This window comes from Capricornis sumatraensis, chromosome 8 (genome assembly GCF_032405125.1).
Source record: "Capricornis sumatraensis isolate serow.1 chromosome 8, serow.2, whole genome shotgun sequence".
NCBI classification, from domain to species: Eukaryota; Metazoa; Chordata; class Mammalia; order Artiodactyla; family Bovidae; genus Capricornis; species Capricornis sumatraensis.
Genome location: NC_091076.1, coordinates 87,289,745 through 87,311,076, shown reverse-complemented (window position 1 = coordinate 87,311,076; position 21,332 = coordinate 87,289,745). Strand labels below are relative to the sequence as shown.

Genomic DNA, 21,332 nt, shown 5'->3' with positions numbered 1-21,332 from the left:
AAAGAACACTGGGGACAGGAGAGGCTTGGGCATGGGCTTAGAAGCAAGTGAGGATCGGGCTAGAAGGGAACGGAGAATTGTGAGCTGAGCTTGGTGACTCAGAGCAGAGCTGTGTAGCCTAGAACTTTGGGGCTTTATCTCAAGATGCCCAGAGCAAGACAAATGAGACCTGAGGCTCTGCTTGAGAAACTGCTGTGACCTTTGGTAAGTCACTTAACCAGTCTGAGCCTCCACCGCGCAGGACCTTCAGAAGACAACTATGACCCTCAGGCATAGGCACTCTTGGGGATCTTCTGGCAGTGTCTCGGTCCAGGCGCCCAAGACCCCTGAGTAGTGTTTGTCATTCATCACCCTCCACAATGACAGGTGTCTATCAGGACCTGCCTTCCTGGGTACAGGGATTGGTGGGACTCCATTCCCCTGGACAGGAACGCTCCCTCTGTTCCCCCCATCCTCCTTCAGAGTGTCTCACTACTCAGAGACTTTCAAGCTCTCCAAGGCCCCTCATGTCCACCCCACATCTGGGCAGCAGTGTACGAGGCCACACCCTGCAGGCTGGAGGGAAGGGTAGCTGTCTACCCTGATTGCAGAAGCTGGGCAGGGTCTGCAGAGGGCAGGGCTGGGGACTGGAAGAGGTCTGACTTGAGCTCAAGATATACCTCTTGTGGGAATCCATGAATGAACCTGTGCTGCAGCCTCTGCCGAGGCAGGCCCAGGATGGCAGCAGCAGGAGATGAATGGAGAATGCAGTCCACACAAGACACAGTGAGGCTCCACCAGACTCTCAGCTGCTCCCGCCAAAAGCCCAAGCGTCATCTCCTCTCTTCCTGTTGACCCTCAGCCACAACCAGTTGTCAGCAGGGCTTGCTGGCTCGAATTCTAAACCAAACCCAGAATCTGGCTCTTCCCTCTGTCTCCACTGCCACCAGCGGCTGTCAGCCTGACATTGCAGCAGCCCAGGTCTGACCTTCCCTCCCAGCCTCCACGCTGGCACCTATAATCCATTCTCCACACAGCAACCGGATCTTTTAAACACATAAATTGGATCTCATCACTCCCCTACTCAAAAAACCCTCTGGTGGTTTTCTCTCGCATTTAGCAGAGAATTCAACCTCCGTGCCTTACCTCACAAGGCCCTCCATGATCTGGCCACTTCTCTCACCCCACCTCTGGCCAGTTTTGCTCCACGCACTCGGGCCTTCTTGCTCTGGCTCAAAATCCACCAAGCTTTGCACTGGCTGTGACTTCTGCCCAGAAAGCTTTCCCTCTGGTTCTGCACAAGGCTGGCTCCTTCTTGGCTTTTGGGTGTCAGCTCAAATGTCACCTGTTTAGAGATACCCCCCCATGACCACTCCATCTATTGCAGCCCCCAAGAACTCTCTATCATACCAATTTATTATATTTTTTAAATGCTTAATACTCCCTGACATTCTTATTTGTTTAAAAATCTGCCCTCCATCACAGAGTTCTGTCTCCTAAGCTTTCACTCCACTAGCTGCTGTTTTCCAAGGTTTCTGGGTCTCTCCCAGCATCTGAGGGTTGAATAAAGGACTCAAAAGGCAGGCCTTGCCACCGGCTTTTCCTAGAGGAATGTTTTTCTCCTTCTTCTTTTTGTTTGTGGAAATGTTTGTCTTCTCCAAGCCTTCCCCCCACAATTGGACAGCTGCCCCCCAGTGCCATTCTATCCTTTTCACAGACACTTCCTTTCTCCCCACCTCATCTTACCCCGCTGCCTCCACCGAGCAGGAAGCCTAGGGCCAGAGCTGCGATGGAAGGGTAGGCACCAGAGGATGGTCCCTCCTGCAGAGGTTCTGTGTAGCTTTGTGATGGGACAGGTGGCTTGTGGGTTCGTGAAGCTGGTGGGGAAGAGCATCCCAGCAGTGTCCAGGAGTCTAGCCCCCTCCATGCCACACACCCTTTCCCTGCCCCCAGGAAGGAGGTGGTCTTGGGAGAGAGGATCCCCCTTCCCACTGGGGATGTGGCCACTCCTTACAGGGCCACTGCCTGCTAGGCTAGGAAGTCCTTCTAATTTAGTATCCATCCATTCTCCTGCAGTCCAACCTCGCAAGTGACCTGAGTGACTCTCACCCTCCCTCAGGATTTATTTCCTGTTCCCTGACCCCACTACAGAGGAAACTGGGAGTCAAAGGTCAGGAGAGAGAAGGCCAAGTTCATGTCCTCAGTGCTTAGAGGCCAGAGTCAGCAGGGGAAGGCTCTTATCTGCAATTAGCAGCAGGGCCAGGCTGGAGAAACAAATCTCTTTTCTGGCTGGAAAAACTGAGGCCTGGAGGCTTGCTTCCCCTTGTCTAAAGTGGAGAACCAGGTTCCTCCTGCTGCTCCCGCCCGCCTCATCCCACAGGGGCTCCAACTGCAAGCTTCCAGCACAAACCCATGCCCCCACTGCCCGCCCCCCTACTCAAGAATTGTGATGGGAGTAAAGAAATGGCTATGGAATTCTTTGGCTAAGGCAATGGCAACCCACTCCACCACTCTTGCCTGGAAAATCCCATGGACGGAGGAGCCTGGAAGGCTGCAGTCCATGGGGTTGCTAAGAGCCGGGCATGACTGAGCGACTTCTCTTTCACTTTTCGCTTTCATGCATTGGAGAAAGAAATGGCAACCCACTCCAGTATTGTTGCCTGGAGAATCCCAGGGACAGAGGAGCCTAGTGGGCTGCCATCTATGGGGTTGCACAGAGTTGGACGCAACTAAAGCGACTTAGCAGTAGCATGGAATTCTTGAGTCAAGAATTGTGACTCAAGAAGGTCCCCGGTATTTCTGATGCGCCCTGTGGTCCTTTCCCGTCAGGAGGGTTAGCCTGACGGAAGGAGTGCAGTGACCTTTGATCTTGATGGTGGCCACTGGGCAGAGCCACACCAGGAGAATGCCAGTTTCTCCATTTTCTATGAGCCCAAGTGGTGGTGGTTTAGTTGTTAAGTCGTGTCCAACTCTTGCGACCCAATGGACTGCCAGGCTCCTCTGTCCATGGGATTGTCCAGGCAGGAATACTGGAGTGGGCTGCCATTTCCTTCTCCAGGGGATCTTCCTGACCCAGGGATCGAAGCTGGGTCTCCTGCATTGCAGGCAGATTCTTTACTGACTGAGCTATGAAGGAAGCCCATGAGCCCAAGGGTCTCCCCCAACTCTGCAGCACTGTCTTCTGTGAAATCCGTCTAGCTAGACATCTAGGAGAGATGTCAATGCATAGAAAAGAGGATGGGGTGTGCCCACAAAAGGGAGCTGCCTGGAGACTGCAGGGTCATTCTGAGACCTGTCACGTCGGCCACTCTCTGGTCTTACTCATATTGTGTTCTTTCCTGACCCTATTTTTCCCCAAGCCCTCTCCTGCTAACTAACTGGGAGAAGGAAAACTGGGGAGAGGGCTATGGAAGAAAGCAGCAGAAAAGACATTTCCTCCCCAACGTCTACGGACATCAACACGAAGACTGATGTTGCTCCAACCCCAGAAGAGACTTGGCAGCTGCGCTAGTTCCTGGGGGCTCAGAGAGGGTGAGGCAGGGGTCTGAGACCACCCTGTGAGTGAACCACTAAGGCTGTGGGGCTGGAATAAGCCTACCCTTGGGGACGCTGAGAAAGGGGCAAGAAACCCAACAGGTTGAATTTCTGAAAAATACACCAGGATTAGGCATATTTTCCCAGCCATCTCGAGTGTGGTTTTAAATGGAAAACACAGCCCATCAGGGCAAAAACATGTTTAGATGAAGAGAACCCCCTCCTCCCTCACTGCCTGGAAGCTCTCTTTCTGCTAAGACAAACATGTGATTATATTTATTTTGCAGGCCTGGGAGGCCTGATTGTCACCCCTCCCCTCTGCACAGCTGGGGGCATACAGATCTAGGCTTCACCACCAGCGGTTTCTTCTCCTAAGGGGCTGGGGATGGTGGGAGGTTGCTGGGCTCACAGAGTAGAAAAAAATCAGTGTTCAAGCCTCTGCTTTGGGTGACTAGAATAACTCTGGTGAGCCTCAGTTTTCTCCATCTGTGAAATGGAAGTGATCAGATCACCTGTGGTAGCCAGCTTCCAGCATGGGCCCCATGAATCCTACCTCCTGGTTTTCATATTCTGAGTGCCTGGACCCCCAATAAATAGGGTCAAATGGCATGAAAGACAAGTGACTTTCTCCTTATTCTTGCTCCTAGATCACTTGCTTGGGAGGAAACCAGCTGCCATGGTTGAGAACACTCAAGCAGCCCTATGGAGAGGCCCATAAACTGAAGAGTTCAGGTCCCCAACCAACAGCCATCATCAGGCGAGTGACCCATCTTGGAAGTGGTCCCTCCAGTGGTCAAGTCTTAAGAGGACAGCACTGACATCTGACTATGACTTCTCAAGAGACAGCTAGACAGAACTACTCAGCTAAGCTCCTCTGAAACTCGTAACCCACAAAAACCATATGAGATAATAAATAGATGAAATTGTTTCAGGTTTCTAAGTTTTCGGGTAAATTTGTTGGCAGCCGTAGATAATCAGTATACTCCTGTAGTCCCTTGTCCTTCTGACTTGGAGCCCCCCAGCAGCTGTCCTCCTCATCCATAAGCCTTGGGTCCCTCTATCACACTCCTGATGCCCCCTCAATGCTAGAACCAGTCTTCTTTTGATTTGCTCACCTGTGTTTCCCAAACTTGTCTGACTTAACAACCTCCCAGGACCCTTATTAAAAACACTTAGTCATGGGCTTCCCTGGTGGTCTATTGGTTAAGAATCTGCCTGCCATTGAAGGGGGACATGGGTTCTATCTCTAGTCCTGGAAGATCCCACGTGCCATGGAGCAACTAAGCCCGTGTGCCAAAACTACTGAGCCCAAGCACCTAGAGCCCATGCTCTGCAACAAGAGAAACCATGGCAACAAGAAGCCCAAGCACCACAATGAAGTGTAGCCCCTGCTTGCTGTAACTAGAGAAAGTCCATGTGCAGCAGTGAAGACTCAGCACAGCCAAAAATAAATAAGCACATCTTAAAAAAAAAATTCCCTACCCTTATGGCAGAAAGTGAAAAGAAACTAAAAAGCCTCTTGATGAAAGTGAACGAAGAGAGTGAAGAAGTTGGTTTAAAGCTCAACATTCAGAGAACGAAGACCATGGCATCTGGTCCCATCCCTTCATGGGAAACAGATGGGGAAACAGTGTTAGACTTTATTTTTGGGGGCTCCAAAATCACTGCAGACGGTGATTGCAGCCATGAAATTAATAGATGCCTACTCCTTGGAAGGAAAGTTATGACCAACTTAGATGGCATATTCCAAAGCAGAGATATTGCTTTGCCAACAAAGGTCTGTCTAGTCAAGGCTATGGTTTTTCCAGTGGTCAAGTATGGATGTGAGAACTGGACTGTGAAGAAAGCTGAGTGCTGAAGAATTGATGTTTTTGAACTGTGGTGCTGGAGAAGACTCTTGAGAGTCCCTTGGACTGCAAGGAGATCCAACCAGTCCATTCTAAAGGAGATCAGCCCTGGGTGTTCATTGGAAGGACTGATGCTAAAGCTGAAACTCCAATACTTTGGCCACCTCATACAAAGAGTCGACTCATTGGAAAAGACCCTGATGCTGGGAGGAATTGGGGGCAGGAGGAAAAGGGGACGACAGAGGATGAGATGGCTGAATGGCATCACTGACTCGGTGGACATGAGTTTGGGTGAACTCTGGGAGTTGGTGATGGACAGGGAGGCCTGGTGTGCTGCAATTCATGGGGTCGCAAAGAGTCGGACATGACTGAGCAACTGAACTGAACTGAACTGAAAGGATCTAAATCGCCCCATTGAGTCTTATGACCCAGCAACTCTGGAAAACTCTAACTAGTGTAGAAGTTTCATACATAGCTCCTAGCACACAGGAGTTATTAAGTAAATGTTAGTTTTTCTCCCAGAAGTTCTGATTCTACCGTTATGTCCCTGGGACTTCCTATAAAGAACCTACATGCCATCAAGTACCAGGGACTACACTAAGTGTTAGCCTGCTTCATTCTCACTCCTTTGAGATGGTGGGTACTAGAAAATTGTGAAACCAGGATATGGCTTTTTCCTCTCCAGATCCCACTCCCAGCCACTTCCCCACGTTGGGGCCCCCACTGCCTCCTCTGTCTGGTGTCCCTCAGGACTGCCTTCAGCCCCTTCCCTCACTGTCATCCCACTCCGGCTCAGTTTGATCCAGTTCACAATTTCTGGTATCTCCCTTGTGCCTGTTCAATTCTCCTTTTCTCCCAAACACCACCTTCATTAAGTTTCACACCAGCTATTTCCCGCCTCCACCTCCCTCCATCCCTCCCTCGGCCAGGAAGCCTGTCCAAACTGCCCACTCTCTTCTCCCCCCTGCTTCAGTGTTCCCAGTTCTAGGATGGCCCCGGGTACTCCGTCTGGACACCCCCGACACACACACCATCTCCCTCAGTCAGAAAGCCCCGTGAGGACCAGCGACTCTTCACAGGGCTTGCTCAGCTCTGATGCAGCTGTAGCAGCCGCTGTGTGACTGCAGGTCAGTCACTTGATTTCTCTGAGCTTTAGGCTCCTCATTCCCACACTGAACATCTAAAGCCTGCGTCCCGTGGATTGTGGGGAAGGTTAGACGAGATTATGACTTCGAGAAGAGCCTAGCAAGATGTCAAGTGCCGTATAAATGTGAAGGGTTATTAGATGTGAGCTTTTTCCAAAACTGTCTCCACCCACCCCACCCCACAGACTCATGCTTTGTTGCATCTCAGGGGTTATGTCAGTTCCCCTTCAACAGCCTAGGAGTCTCCTCTCTCATTTCTGATTTGTTTGCTCCTATTCACTCTTTTCAGCCTTGTTCAAGTGTCACTGCCTCCAAATATTGTGGTGGCTTAACTGTCCTTGTCAACCTACTTATATCCACTTACTTATCTGCCTCCCCTGTGGACCTCTGTAGCTATGCATGTAGTAGGTGCTCAGTAAATGCACATTAACTTTGTATTCCTTGCTATACATTCCAGTCCTACTTAATAGCAGTTTGCTGTCTTCCTGTGAAAGTCGCTCATCCGTGTCTGACTCTTCGATGCCTTGGACTATACAGTCCATGGAATTCTCAAAGCCAGAATACTGGAGTGGTAGCCATTCCCTTCTCCAGGGGGTCTTCTCAGCCCAGGGATTGAACCCAGGTCTCCCACATTACAGCTGGATTCTTTACCAGCTGAGCCACCAGGGAAGCCCTAGGTATCCACAAGCACTTCCTCTTCCAAATAAGTCTTCAGGAATCACAACTGCTTCCCTATAAAAATCTCCATCAGTTACCTGCCCTCTGCAAAAAAGAACCAAAATGAGGCGTGACTGTGGTCTGGCACTCAGCCTCTCTTCTAGGGCCTGAGATAGAAAGAAAAGCTTGGGGAGGGGTGCGAGCGGGTAGGAGCTCCAGCAGTCCACCCCCACCCATGGGGAATTGGCTTTGACTCCACTGTTGTGAGGTTGGGGGTAGGGGGGTCAGTGTTTGGTTTTCTGGCATTTCATTTATGCCTTGGAAGTTGGCTTAGGCTGTCAGGGGATCTAGGGAGGGGAGCCAGGCTGGTGGCAGGGGGTGGCTCCATAAGCAGTCTCTGACATTTCATTGGCTTCCTCCCTGTGCTGAGGGCAAGATCAAACATCAAACACGGTCTGGCTGGTGCCTGGGCTAATGGAGCTGGGCAAGCGTCTTCCAGATGTGTGCAGCTGTTTTCTCCCACTTCTAACCCAGAGTCTTGGGTTAGAGAATCATGTCAACTACTCTGGGGGTCCCAGGCCCTCAGGTTTGGGCCCGAGGAGGCCAGCCTCCCTTTCTTCCACCTGTGACCTCAGTGCTTCACGGATGGAGACTCTTTCACTTTCTCCCTTCCTCTCCTTCTATCTAAGGATTCTTTTAAGGTACTACCATGGGGCTTTCCTAGTGGCTCAGGCGCTAATGAGACCTCCTACAATGCAGGAGACCCGGATTCAATCCCTGGGTCAGGAAGATCCCGCGGAGGAGGAAATTGCAACCCATTCCAGTATTCTTTCCTGGAGAATCCCATGGACAGAGGAGCCTGGCAGGCTACAGTTCATGGGGCTGCAGAGTCAGACACGACTGAGTGATTAAACCACCAACTGGAAGTCCTTCTTGCTATATAGTCTGCATCCTTCTGCTGTAGGAGATTGTCTCCTGGGCCTGGAGGAAGGTAAAGGAGGAGAAACTCTCTCAGGCAGAGAGGGAGGAAAGAGAGAGACTCAGGATGATTCGACAGGGGGAAATGTGCAGAGATAATGAAATATGTTAAGCACAAGTTAATTTGCAAATGGGAGCACTTCACTTCCAGGCACTCAGCCGTCAGAGAGGATATCAGCCTCTTAGCTGCCCGAGCCCCTCTTTCCAAATGCTATAAACTTCTAATAAGGATGTAATACAATTGAATTTATTACAAACTTAATTGTTTACAGAAATGTACCCAGCTGCAGACATGGACTAGAGGGATTGACCTAGTGGAAAGATGGGAGAGCTGGAGAAGTACGTTAGGAAAAGGACAAAGAATGGAGGATGAAGCGGGGATAGGAAGAGAAAAAGGAGGCTAGGGACACAAGAGGACAAAGGAGGCAAAGGGTCTGAAGTAGTAATGAGTCAGTCTGTGTCAGTCTAAGGATTTCTGCCTCTCCAGGGGCTCAAGGAGGCCCCATCCCCACGCTGGCTAAAGAGTGCTGGAGGGAGGATGGGCCCAAGAGGAGGGGCTTCAGTGACACCTCACACTGGTCTAGGTCGTGGCCAGGTGGGACACTATGGGTGAGGCTTAGAGAGGGCAGAATTTCTAGGATCGGTTCAGAGGCAGGAGTGCCTATGGAATGCTTTGGCAGGAAAGCTTATTGGATGGATCAGAGAAGTGGGCTGGCTTTTCTGGCAGAGCCCTAGCTGGATCTAGAACCCTCCAGGCCCTTCTGCTCTATGTCGTCTTGTCCTTATCTTTGACTGACCCTGCCTCCCCCCAGTACATAGAAACACCCCGAGAGGTACATTCAGCCATGCAACAAACAGGAACAAGCGCAGATGTCAGGGGCTGAGGATTCACCAACTTGGCACCCATCATCCAAGTGCTTACAGTCTACCAGGCAGACGCAGGGACAGATGTAGACACGGTCTACAACAGTAGGATGGTAGGAGGAACCACAGAGCCTGGTGTGCAGCAGGTGACCGGTGAATACTGAATGGATAATGTGAACCTGCTACCAGGGAGCAGAGGGGACGGGGGCCTCATTGTGGAAGCTGGCCAGGCAGCATAGAGGGGAAACCTTTGGACAAAGCTGAGGAAACTCTGAGCTCCTGGGAGGCAGGGGCTGGGTGTCCACATCCTCGGATTCCACCCCTCAGCTCAGCGTGGCACAGAGGAGGAGCACAGTAGGTGTTTAATAAGTGAAATGATGCCTGTCAGGAACAGAAAGTCATCTGAAACTGGCTAAAGTGAAAAGAGAGGGAGAATGTGGCTCAATGTAACTAAGCTTCCTGGAGTCGGGTAGGGGGTTAACATCAATATCCAGGCAAAGCTGAGTGCAAATACTCATTGTCACCATTGAGCAGCTCTTGGCTCTTCTCTTGCGTTGGTTTTACACTCAGTCAGGCTCTGCCCAAGGGATGGTAAGAAGGCTTACTATACTTTAGCTCAGTATCCCAGCGCAAAGAAAGTACTTCTTCCCTTGCAGCCCCAAAGAAATCCCAGGGCTGACTCTAATTGGATGGGTTTAGTGATATACTCATTCTTAAACTGATCACATGTTACCAGGCTTTAGTCACAGGACCACTCCTGGAGTGGGAAGAAGGGTGAAAGTAAAGTGAAAGTAAGCTTCTCCTCACAAAAGAGTTGGGAAGAGGAGGCTTCCCATCAGCTAAAAAGTGGTGCTGAGCAACAGATGTCCATGACAAATGGATACCTGAATGATTGGATAAATGGATTGGGCTTTGAAGGGTGAATAGGAGTTCACCAGGTGGAGAGAAGAGAGAGGGTCATCTTATATGTATGTGTACACACACAGAGTCTGATTTTTCATCCCTGGCTGCCCATTTATGTCTGTCCCCGTCTGTGTGTCTGGCATCCTGGAAGCCCCAGAGGGCAGGGACAATGTCTGCTACACTCTATTTGGGCACTGCCCAGGCCTGTCCATTTAGACACTTAATCAAGGCTACTTAGGCTCTGCAGTTGCCCTCCCTTGCAAGCAGGATACTCTCTCCTTCCTCCAGCAGATCTGGGTTCAGCCAGGCCACAGTCCAGTCCTGGAGGAGGAGGTGGGAACTGTGCAGAGCCAGAGACCTGACAAGCGGACAGTGGGGAACCCTCTCCACAATCTCTCCTGTTCATCTGGGGATTCCTCCCTGCTCCCCAAAACCTCAGAATGTCCTTAAAAAGGCACTCACGAATTGTAAACATAATAATCCAATATTAAAGGAGAGTTTTTAAAATGGAAAAACACACAATCGCTCGCTTCTGGTCGTGAGCACACGGCATACTGAATTTAGGTAGAGGTGCAGCTCCACGTTTATCTGCATATTCCTCTCCCCATGCCGACGCTTGGTTTCTAATTAGAGTTTTCAAGGCTACAGAAAGTTCACGGAGGGCACGCGTTCTTGACTTTCCTATCCTCTCCCAGTGCTGTTTACGCTGCTGTTGGTTCATCTTCTTCCTCCATTCATTCCTTACCCACGCGTTCATTCACCCACACTTATCTAGTATTTGCTACACAGGCCTGTGCTAAGCGAGGAGGAATACCAGATGGATAAGACACACTCACTTTCCTCCCCAAAAGGCTCAGCATCCAGCCAGATAGTGAAGGCAATCACTGACCATGCTGCGGCGTGCTGGTGAGCGGGGGGTGGGGCGCGGGGAGCAAGGTGCCTGAGGTCCCACGTGGGTCACACAGGCTGGAACAAGATGGAGGGCTTCCCCGAAAAGGCAGTTCCTAGGTCAAGGTGTGAATGAGTAGGAGGGAGTAAGGCAGTTTTAAAGGGGGGCAGGGTGGGGTGATGAGGCTGGAGAAATAAACAGGGGCGATAAGCATCTTTGGCTTTGCGTTTTTCCTTGGCTGAGTTCTGCCCCTGGCCCCTGCTGCCATTCTTCATTCATTTGTTTGCTTGACCATTCATGCAGTTCATTCACTCTTGCCTCCCTTCCTTAGGGTGGAACCTGACACAGACCTTCTGCGGAGGCCCAGTGGAGCAGTCAGTAACCCTTTCTCTCAGATTCTGGGGTGTATGCTGCAGGTGGGGGAGGGTAAAGTCAGGGACCCCAGGGGAAGTAAGCAGGGAGAGGGGAGTTATCTTTTATTTGGGAGGAAAGGCAGCATTCTGCGTGCCCCCAGAGTTGGGCTGAGATTGAAGGTCATATCATGGGCACCCCCATAAAGCTCAGACTCATGTGTACCCCATTGCTGATCCACTGGGGCCTCCAAGGAGGACTGGGACAGGAGAGGGACCTCAAAAGGCAGAGGAAAGAGAGAAAAGCCGCCAGGGAAATTACACGTTTCCGAAGCTGCCTGGGCTTCAGTAATGAGAACCAGAGAAAGGCCTAATGGAGATCAGATTGCCCAGGGGCTGGCTCCCAGCAGACCCCTCCCCAGGCTGGCTCCCAGCAGACCCCTTCCCATCTTGCTGAAGGAGAGGCCAAGGACAGGATGTATCAGGGAAGAGCCACTCTGCCAACCCGGTCCATCCCTTCATCTCAGCCAGAGTTGAGGGGATAGAAGCTGAAGGAGGAGGAGGACCAGGTGGACTGTTTCTAATGGGAGGCAGCAGGGTCGGGAGAGAGGGCAAAGGTCAGCTGGAGTCAGCCCCCTCGGCTGTGGCTTCCACAGGCCACTCAGTCAGTTGGTCAATAATCCACCCCAAGTCCCAGGCCCTCTGGCCGTGAAGGGCCAGAGTGGGCACTCAGGGTCATAAGGGAACCTGGGCTGTACCTCCTCTCCCGGGGGATTCCCAGCCCACCCAAAAAGAGTTCAGGAAGCCCCCACTCTGGGACGAGGGACACAGCCCTGCCCTCGGGAGCCCCAGTCTAAGTCTGGTGGGTGGGGAGGCTGGCGCCACAGCCCACCTGCTGCAGGATAGGATGGTGTGTCATCTGGAGGCGCTCACTGCCAGAGGGTGAGAGGAGGAAAAACCAGCCCTCCTGTTAATACTAGTACTTCTACTACTAGCATTGATTGTAATAACAACAGCCATCTTGAACTGAGTGTTCATTTCAGGACAGTTTTTGTGTACTCAGTCACATCTGACTCTTTGTGACCCCATGGATTATAGCCTGCCAGGCTCCTCTGTCCTTAAAATTTTCCAGGCAAGAATACTGCAGTAGGTTGCTATTTCCTATTTCAGGGGATCTTCCTGATCCAGGGGTCAAATCCATGGCTCCTGAGTTGGCAGGCAGATCCTGGTTAAAAGTTTGGTAGGTATTTAACTTCATTTAATTTTCACGACCATGTCAGGAGGAGGAAAGGTGGACGTGACCACTATTTTGCAGATGTGTAAAGAGGAGGCACTCACTTGCCTGAGGTCACAGCACTTGAGGGAGCCCACCCAGCCCTGGCATCCAGGGACTCAGCTCCAGCAGGCCCTGTGGTTAGGACCCCAGGGCACCAAGGCACCCTGAGCCAAAGCCGTTTTCCTCCTGTCTCCTCCTCTGTCTCTATGCCTGCCTCTCAGTCTCTGCTTTTCTCTCCTTCCTGTCATCCAGTCTTGAACTTGGTCCTTCTTTCTTCTTCTCCATGCTCCAGCTTCTGTCTCCTTTCTCCTTTTCTATCTCTTCCTCCTTGCTTCTCTTCTGACTCCATCTCTGCCCTGTAGTGCCCTCCACCAGGCAACCGTCCAGCAGGGCACTTGGTTCAGGAAGGCAATGAGCAGAACCTAAGGGGTCTTCTTCCAAGCAGGGATCCAGAGCCAGGGCCTGCCTGCAGGTAGGGCACATAGGCCACCCAACTGCTCAACGGATGCCCACAGCCCAGGAGAGGAGACACAAGAGGATGCTGGCATGAGGCAGCTGGACACAAGGAAGGGTAGCCCTGGAGAAGCTCGCCAGGTCTCTGGCAAAGTCATAGCATAAGGTGGGGACGGAAATGACCCTTCCAGCCCCTCCTGCCTGCCACCCTTCCCTTCTGCCCTCCTCCTTATGGTTCTTTCCCTTTCTCATTCCTTTATCCTCTCCTCTTGTCTTTCTCCCGTTCCCTGAACTCATTCTGGGGCTTGCATTTTCTCTATCTTTTTCCTCTCTCTCTTTTTCTCTCTCCCCTTACCCCATCCCTCCTCCTCCTCTATCGATCAGTCTCCCCAGCTCTAGCCAACACGGAGGCCTTGGATGGCGCTCACAGTCTTGCTTTAAATTTATTGCCCAGTAAAGGAGGCGGCAGATGGAAGTCTCCGCACCCCACCCCCACCCTCCATGTCTCCTCATCCCAACAAAAGCCAATCTAGACACGAATGTCGTCCATCAAATGCACCGATATGGGGTTATTTATAGGCCACCCCCTTCCAAGAAAGCAGAGTGTTTTTCCTTCCTCTCTTTTTTCTCTTTGAGCTTTCTCATCTCAGGAGCCAGGGATTCGATATTTGAAAAGCTGCACAATGAGGTCCCTATCCCTCAGATTCTAGGGTAGGGGGGCGCAGAAGTGTCTTGATTGGAAATGAATTAATTAGAAGTGAGGCTCTTCAAGTCTCCGAGTTGGGTTATTTATAGTGTTTGGTTAATTTTGATAATTAACACTGGGGATGAAAAGCGAGTTCCGGGCAAGGCTGTGCCCGCCAACAGAGACACACTTCCTACCCCTTCGACTGCCCCTCCCCACACTGCTCTATTTGGACTCTGTCAAAATAGGCTACTCCCTGCCATGGAGCCCCTGGTTTTTCTAAAAACAGAATGAAGGAGGTAAGGGCAAAGGCAAAGGGGCTGCTTGGGCGAAGTGGGGGATGGTCTGGGCTCAGCTTCCCCATTCACCTAGTGTCAAGCCAGCACCCCTCCCCTCTCCTGCCAAATTTCTTTCCTGGAGCAGCAGGTGCCAGGCTGCTGGTCTGGGCTGCATACTGCACGGTAGCCTATAGAAACAGGGGGCAGTCAGGGAGACTGTGGCTGAGGTTTGGGCGTAGACGCTCATTCTCCCAAAACTGCTGGGGAGAGGCCTTCAGACAAAGGGTGATGGGAACCAGAGACAGCAAGAGACAGCAGGAAGAGGGTGGATGGGCAGAGATTCTCAGAGAAGCAGGACGTTTTGGCTTGGATCCTGCTGCCTGCCCCCTGCGCAGGCTGGGCATTTCAAGGAGAGGGAGTGATCTGTCACCCAAAGAAAAGGGGCCTTCAGAGTGCTCCCAGCATGCATGACCAGCTCCATGCACTTGAACTCAACTCAATCCACTTTCTCCCCCATCCCCTGTGCTGCCCCACATTGATGGCTCAGCAGTTCCACACAGACAGCCTCCTTCCACACTCGGATAGCCTCGGACAGCCCTGGTGCTCAGAACAGCCTCCCCTCCCGGCTCCAGTGAGATCAAGGCCCAGCACACCTGTGACCTCCCCTGGGAGCCTCGCTTAGCTGGTGGTTCCCCTGCCTTGTGCTCTCCTAACTTTGGTGGAATTCACAGTGGAAGGTGGCTGTAAATATAGAACTGAAAAGACCTGGGGATGGACTCTAAAAGGCCCTGTGAGCCCTTCCCTGAAGGTGCGGGGAACTTCTTTGCCTGGGAGCTGCACAGTGGGCTCTGGGCTGCCCCACACACCAGGGTAGTTTACCAGGAAGGGATCACTTTCCTTCCTGGGATAAAGACCAACTGGACACCCTCGCATCCCAGTGGAGGCAGGTGGGACCACCCAGCCCAGGTATAGGAAGTGGTGGGAGGCCTTTCTCCCTCCGGCAGTGTCCTCTCCCCGTGAAGTGCGGAGGCGGTCCGGAACTTCAGATGCAACCCTGGCCTCTTACACTCTCCCCGTGACCAAGGGCTGTGGGCTCCTGTTGTTCCTGCAGCCTGTGCCAGCTCCCCCGCCCTCCCCTCCTCCCCACTACAGATGTTCTCAGGTGTCTTAACCAAATCCCTTCCCCTGCCATTCCTTCCCTTCTCTCCTGGCTCCCGATCCCTGATAGGAGGAGGAGAGATGGCTTTTCCCTGCTCTCCTCATCTCTCCATCTTCATAGTAAAATGCAATAAAACCCTCTGTGTCTCGTCTCGCTCCCCTTTGCACAGTCTTCCCACTGCTGCCCTGCACAGCCCCGTTTCACTGGGATCTGAAATCGCCTTCGAGAAGCCTACTGCAGCTGCCCTAGTTCTTTTAGTCTCCAGTCGTGGGTACACTGGGCCATCGCCCGGGTTTGCTTCCATGTTGTTCTGGGAGGTACTTATCGGTTTGTTATTTTCTATCCTAAATGTTTTGTGCAGGCCCCAGCCCTTTTGGAGGATGGCAACCTGTTCCTGCCCCATCCTGGAGCACTCCTTGTAGTGAAGGTCTTGGAAATGGAACTCCTGCTCCCCACTCCACCCCCACCCCAGGGTGCAGACATGCTGCCCGTGCCCCCTCCCCGCCCCCCCACCAGCCTGCCTCTGCTTTTGTCTGTCTCCAGTGCCCAAGGCCTCAGGGCTCCTGCTGCCCTCTGTGGGCAGGGCCCTGGGCATGTGGCAATTCCAGGCCAGGCCCCTGACCCTAGGCCACCACAGTCCAACCCTCAGACATCCCTGAGCATTCCCCACCCCCCCCCCCAACTTTTCAGCACAAGGCCCTTTGGGGAGCTGCTATTTCATCTCCAGCTTCCCCTGAATGGAGAGCCCATTTTTAATTAAAGTGAAAAAAGAGCTGAAAATCTGTTTGCATTTAATCATCTTGACGACCTTTTTGCTTAAGAGTTTCCAGCTGAGGGGGGGATGCTGAGAGGGGGGTTTTAAAGGGGGGGGGCATTTCTTGAGAGTGGGCCTGGGTTGGGAAGGAGGAGGGAAATCTCTTGCCAGGATGAATAATGGAACAGGAGCTCTGAGTGCCGACTCAGCACTTTCCTCCAGGAGGTGCCCCCACCCGCACCTGCCGCCCCTCCCTGGAGCTCCCTGTGGGCTGGGCCACACAAAAGCCTGGCCTCAGGCTCCACAGGGAGTGGAAACAGGGGCAGCCTGGGAAGGACAGGTGAGCACAGGCCTGGAAAGGCACAGTGCGCCGTCCCAGGTCACACACCTCTTAGACTAGGCGGTCCCCAAGGCCCTGGGCCATGTCCCCTCTCCCCAGCCCCTGAGAATACAGGAGGGGACGGCAGCATTGCATCCATGTTTCAGACATGCTCCCACAGGACAAGGGCAGTCTAGGTTTCGCATCTCCTCCTCAGGGTGGCAGGACCCAGGGCAAGGATGCTCTCTCCCCCACTGGAACCCCCTCAGCCAGCAGGCAGAGTGGGTGGGACTGAGAGAGCCAGGCCTATCTTAGGGCTCCCCCAGCCCAGCGGATCTGGCCTTGGAACAGTGGGGCTCGCGAGGGATCCTTCCCCGGCAATTCCTCCCCCTTCCCTCCTGGGGATCTTCTCTTGACTGGGACACTTAACAGATTGTGTATCTAGGCCCTTTACCCTCTTCTGCTAGAAAACCAACCCAGACAATCGCACTTGACCCCGCTTCCCAGACGCGCCAGAGTGAAGATAAGCCCAGGCCTCGGCTGTCTCCTCCCCCAGCGGTTCCCGTGGGAATTGTGCGGGAGCCTGAGGCCTGTCACAGCTCTGGCTCTTAGTGGCAGCAGGAAGGCCCCCAAGCTTCCTCTCCAGTGGTGAAATGTCACCTCACCTCTCATCTGGTCTCCAGCCTGCAGGCCAGAAGCCACCATCAGCAGGAGCAAACAGAATAAGAGTAATTGATATCTGCCCAGTTCCCACGACACACACTCAAGACCTCTTTGATTCCTCACAGTAACTCTGAGACTGATTATCTTATGCCCATTTTATAGATTAAAGAAACTGAGGCTCAGAGCAGGGGAAAGAACTGGTCCAAGGGCACACAGGATATACATGTTAGGCCTGGGCCTTCCCATGCCTCACCCTCTCATCTTCATGTTCCTCCAGCAGTGGGTAGCCCTACTCAGGTTGTCTTTAAAATGTCTTGAACTGTCCTGAGCTTTCCAGGTGGCTCAGTGGTGAAAAATCAGCCTGCCAATGCAGGAGATGCAGGTTCAATCCCTGGGTTGGAAATCCCTGGAGAAGGAAATGGCAACCCACTCCAGTATTCTTGCCTGGGAAATCCTGTGGACAGAGGAGCCTGGGAGGCTACAGTCCATGGGATAGCAAAAAAGTTGGATACCACTTAGGGACTAAATAATAGCAACTATAACGTCTTTGGATGCAGGATAAAAAGCGGGAGAGGTGACTCTGTCCTTGAGACCTACATGGCAACTCTGCCTGGGAAGGATCTAACTGGGGTGTCCTGAGGAATTTCCTAGAGAAAGGGTACTTCAGGGGAAATGTGCTATTGAGAGGAAGGCAAAGACAAAGAGAAGGGAGGCCCCCAGAGTCAGCAGCAAAGGTACCCTGAGGCACAGGGTACCCAATCTGTCCCCTGTGCCCTTACCACAAGGCCTGGAACTCTCTCCATCCAAGCACTTGTGTATAGCATTGCCCTCTCTGGGAACCTCTTCTTCAAGACACAGAGTCCGGTAAAATTAAATCCCTACTGCTTATGTATAAGCGAACCAATCAGATGTGATGCCTTGATGAGAGGTATGAGTGCAAAACAGGACACGTGTGAGGAAGGGTGGCCTTTGAAGGGAGACTACAGATGGGAATTATGGAAGGCTTTCACCAAGGCCACAGTTATGTTGAAGGAAGAGAAGAAACAACTCTCATGGGGGCCATAGAAGGGCTCAGAGTTGGGAGAAACTGAGTAATGTGGGTTAGACAGGGTGGAGGCAGGAAAGGAGCACCAGTCTCTGAGGTTGGTGCAGACGGTGGGGAAGGGCACCGCGGAACTGGCCCACTCTGATGCTCCAGTTAATCTAACTGGTCTCCAAAATTAGTGAATTCCTCTCCCCTCTCACTACTGATGCAGTTCCAGAATCCAACTGGGCTGACCGAAACTAGTCCCCAGCCCACCCTGCCCCCTCATTGGTTAGAACCCCTTTGCAGCCCAGAAGGAGGCAGCTCAGAGGTAATCACTGCATCACGCTTCAAATCCAAGGAGCTAGCTCCTAATGGGGGGCAGCAAGTTTCACTTATCTGTCCTGGAGGCCTGCCAGAGGCAGATGGGATGCAGCTAGGGGAGGCCCAGCACCTTCTCGTCTCCCTCCCCTCAGAAATTGTCCTTTCCTTGCCCATTGCCCTTCATCCCTTCTCTGCTTGGACATTGGAACTGGGGAAGAGAGGGGGTGATTTTCCCAAAGCAGGAAAAGTGAGTGCTCACTAGAAGAGCTGGAAATCATGTCTTCAATCAAAAGACAGAGATCTGGCTTGCCTCAGCCCTGGCCAAAACCCAGATTCTGCAAATGCATGTCAGGAGAGGATAACTGAGCTCTAGTATTGAAGGGCCACGTGCAGCCCCTCTGAGTTGCAGGTTCTATCTCCCCAGCTCACTGGAGGGAAGGCTGGAGGGGCTGCATTGGAAGAAAGGAGCGGTTGGAACATGGGTGTTAACATTGAGACATTTGGTTGTACAGTGGCCACTTATGGCATACTGCTTCCTTCTGGGATCCTTGAGCTAGTGGCTTAACCTCCTTAAGCTTCAGTCTCTTCATCTGTATATAGTGAAGCTAGCACCTCCTTATGAGATTATGTGCTGTGCTGTGATTAGTCGCTTAGCCGTGTCTGACTCTTTGCAACCCCATGGACTTCAGCCTCTGTCCATGGGGATTCTCCAGGCAAGAATACTGGAGTGGCTTGCCATGCCCTCCTCCAGTTATGAGCTTACAGTGAGGATTAAAGGAGATACTTGGGTGGATCTCCTGGCTCACAGGACATCTCAGTAAATGTGAGTTCTCATTGTCTGCATCCCCATTTCTGCTTAAAAGTGAGTTGGAGCTGCAGGCTGGTTCCCCAGGGACTGCTGTACACAGGCACAGAGAGCTGTGAGCAAAGTTCTACAGGGGCCCAAGGTGAGGGGTCCCAGTGGAGAGGAAGGACAGGGAGTATGAGTTAGGAGCTTGCCTTCCTGGAGGAGCAGGGTGATGGAGGGATGGTGAGATAAAGAGGGGAGGGGCAAACCCTTCCCACTTCAGTTCCTGAAGATGCAGTCTGACCCACCACTACGACTTTCAGCTCCATGTAGATCTGCATTGGGATCCTCCACCTTTTCATCTTGGTCACTGTTTGGCCCAGGAGGCCTTTGGTGTATATGTGGTGGGAGGAGGGGGCCTGAATACCTGTAGTTCTGCTATAGGAGATGGTTTGAGGGGACCTTTCAATTAAAACTGCTGCCCCCTTGGTGCTGCCTTGCTGGTCAGCTCCTAAGAGCCCTCTCTCCATCCCCCCTCCCATAGCTGTGACTGCAAGTGCTGAGGTTTAGGGGAAAGGGAGCTGACTCAGACAGAAATTTCTGAAGCATGCTCATGTTTGTGGCCAGGAATCATGACAATTAGGGAGTTAGGCTGGGGCAGGCAGTGGCACCATAGAACCTCCAATATTGTTCCAAGGAAAAGGGGTGGACCTATGTAATCAGCACTCATTAGAACAGGAGTCCCTGCTGCTTGTGGTGCAGACATCAAAAGGCACGTGGTGGCAGTAGCCATGGCCTGGCATTTGTGGTGATGATGGTGATGGTGGTAGTGATGATGTGGTAACCATGACAGTGCTGGGGACAGCTGTGGGATGCAGTGATAGCTGCGGTGCTTCTGGTAGTGATGCTCGTGTCACGGTGATGGTGGGCAGGACGGTGACAGTGATGGAGATTGTGATGGCAGTGGTCCCAGCAAAGGAGCACTCTAATCACAGTCTGTCTAACGGTCAAGCCAAGGTGTCACATTATAATCCTTCATATCCAATCCTAACACACCGGAACCTCAGCTACATGAAGGTGGCTGCTGCTGTTCACTGCTGTATCCTCAGTACCTCGAGCAGGGCATGTACGGCCCATAGCACGTGCTCAATAAATGCATGGGTTGAACGAATAAAAGGAGATTGAGTCTCTTTTTTAATGAACTTTATTTTGCTGTTTAAGATAGGACCTTTTCTAAAAAAAAATCCCATTTTATAGATGAGGAGACTGAAGCTGAGAGAGATGACATAACCACAGACCAGGCAGAAGTAACTGATGTGACGATGAAGTGGGAGGTGTAGGCATATGTGGCCAGGCCTGTCTGACTCTCAGCTCAGTGCTCTTTTCTCTGCGCAATTCACAGCGTCTCCCCACCAGCACTCAGCATTACATCGTGGTCTTGTGCTTAGGCTTAATCATAGAAATACTGCTAATAATAGTAACAATTGCTGTTTGTAATTGTTCGAGTAAGGCTTAAATTGATCAAGACCATGGAAATTATTAATAACCCAGGCCCAGCCATGGTGATGTGGGTCATATTAAATTGTGTTGAGATGGATAACCTTGGCAATAATAGTCACCAGGATCATAAATTAATAACAGAAGTATTTAAGTTAATGCCATACTGCTGATACCCTTGGTAGTAAGCTGCTCAATGCTGCTCTTAGTACTGATGTTGCTCCTTCCTGCCTTCCATGAATTCAGCTGAGAGGAAAGGCAGGCCTCTAAAAGCCGCAGGAGGAGGCAGCTTAGAGGCAATCCCTGTCTGAGAGGAGGGATCCTCAGGGATTTCTGAAGAGGGGATGGCTGCCTGGTGTCTTCTGCCCAGCCGTGGGAGGTAGCTTATTCACATTCATGGCCAAGGCCACAGTGATTGACGTCTACCTGTCCTTTCTGGGGATAGCCACTGGATTTTGTTGGTTACACAGGAAAGAAACTCACAGGGCAGAATTTTTACTCCCACAAATGAATGATTTAACTGGGAAATCACCTACCAGTAGTAAGCTTGCCCTAAGCACAAGTGTCTGAATCTCTCCCTTCTTCCTGTAAGGCTATTTTTTCAAAGTTGAAACTGAGGTCCACACCTGGCCAAGTTCAGGGTGAGGGGATGAGCTTTATAGACTTGCCCCCTACAACTCTATGCTCCAGGGCTGTCTGGGAACCAGGAAAGGGTGGGGACAGGCAAGGTGGGGTTGAGCATCAAGGTGGAGGTGGGAGTGCTTCCTGCCAAAAGACTGGTGGCAATCTCCTGGGGTTGCCAGGGCCTATAATTTGAAACTTCCAAGTTTTCTAGAGCATGATGAGTGTGGTCCTGGAGATGTACATGGATGTGAGTCCATTCAACTCTTTTATGCTTTCTGCAGACCTTCATTGAACACCTACTGTGTACTAGGCATTCAGATAAGAAACCATAGTCCCTGCCTCC

At 51.9% G+C, this 21,332-nt stretch overlaps 1 protein-coding gene across 1 annotated transcript in view; it reads right to left on the bottom strand.

The window, feature by feature from the left end:
* Positions 1 to 21,332, bottom strand: part of PHB1 (prohibitin 1) — a 444,472-nt gene that overhangs the window by 71,782 nt on the left and 351,358 nt on the right. The gene's annotated exons all lie outside the window — the stretch shown is intronic.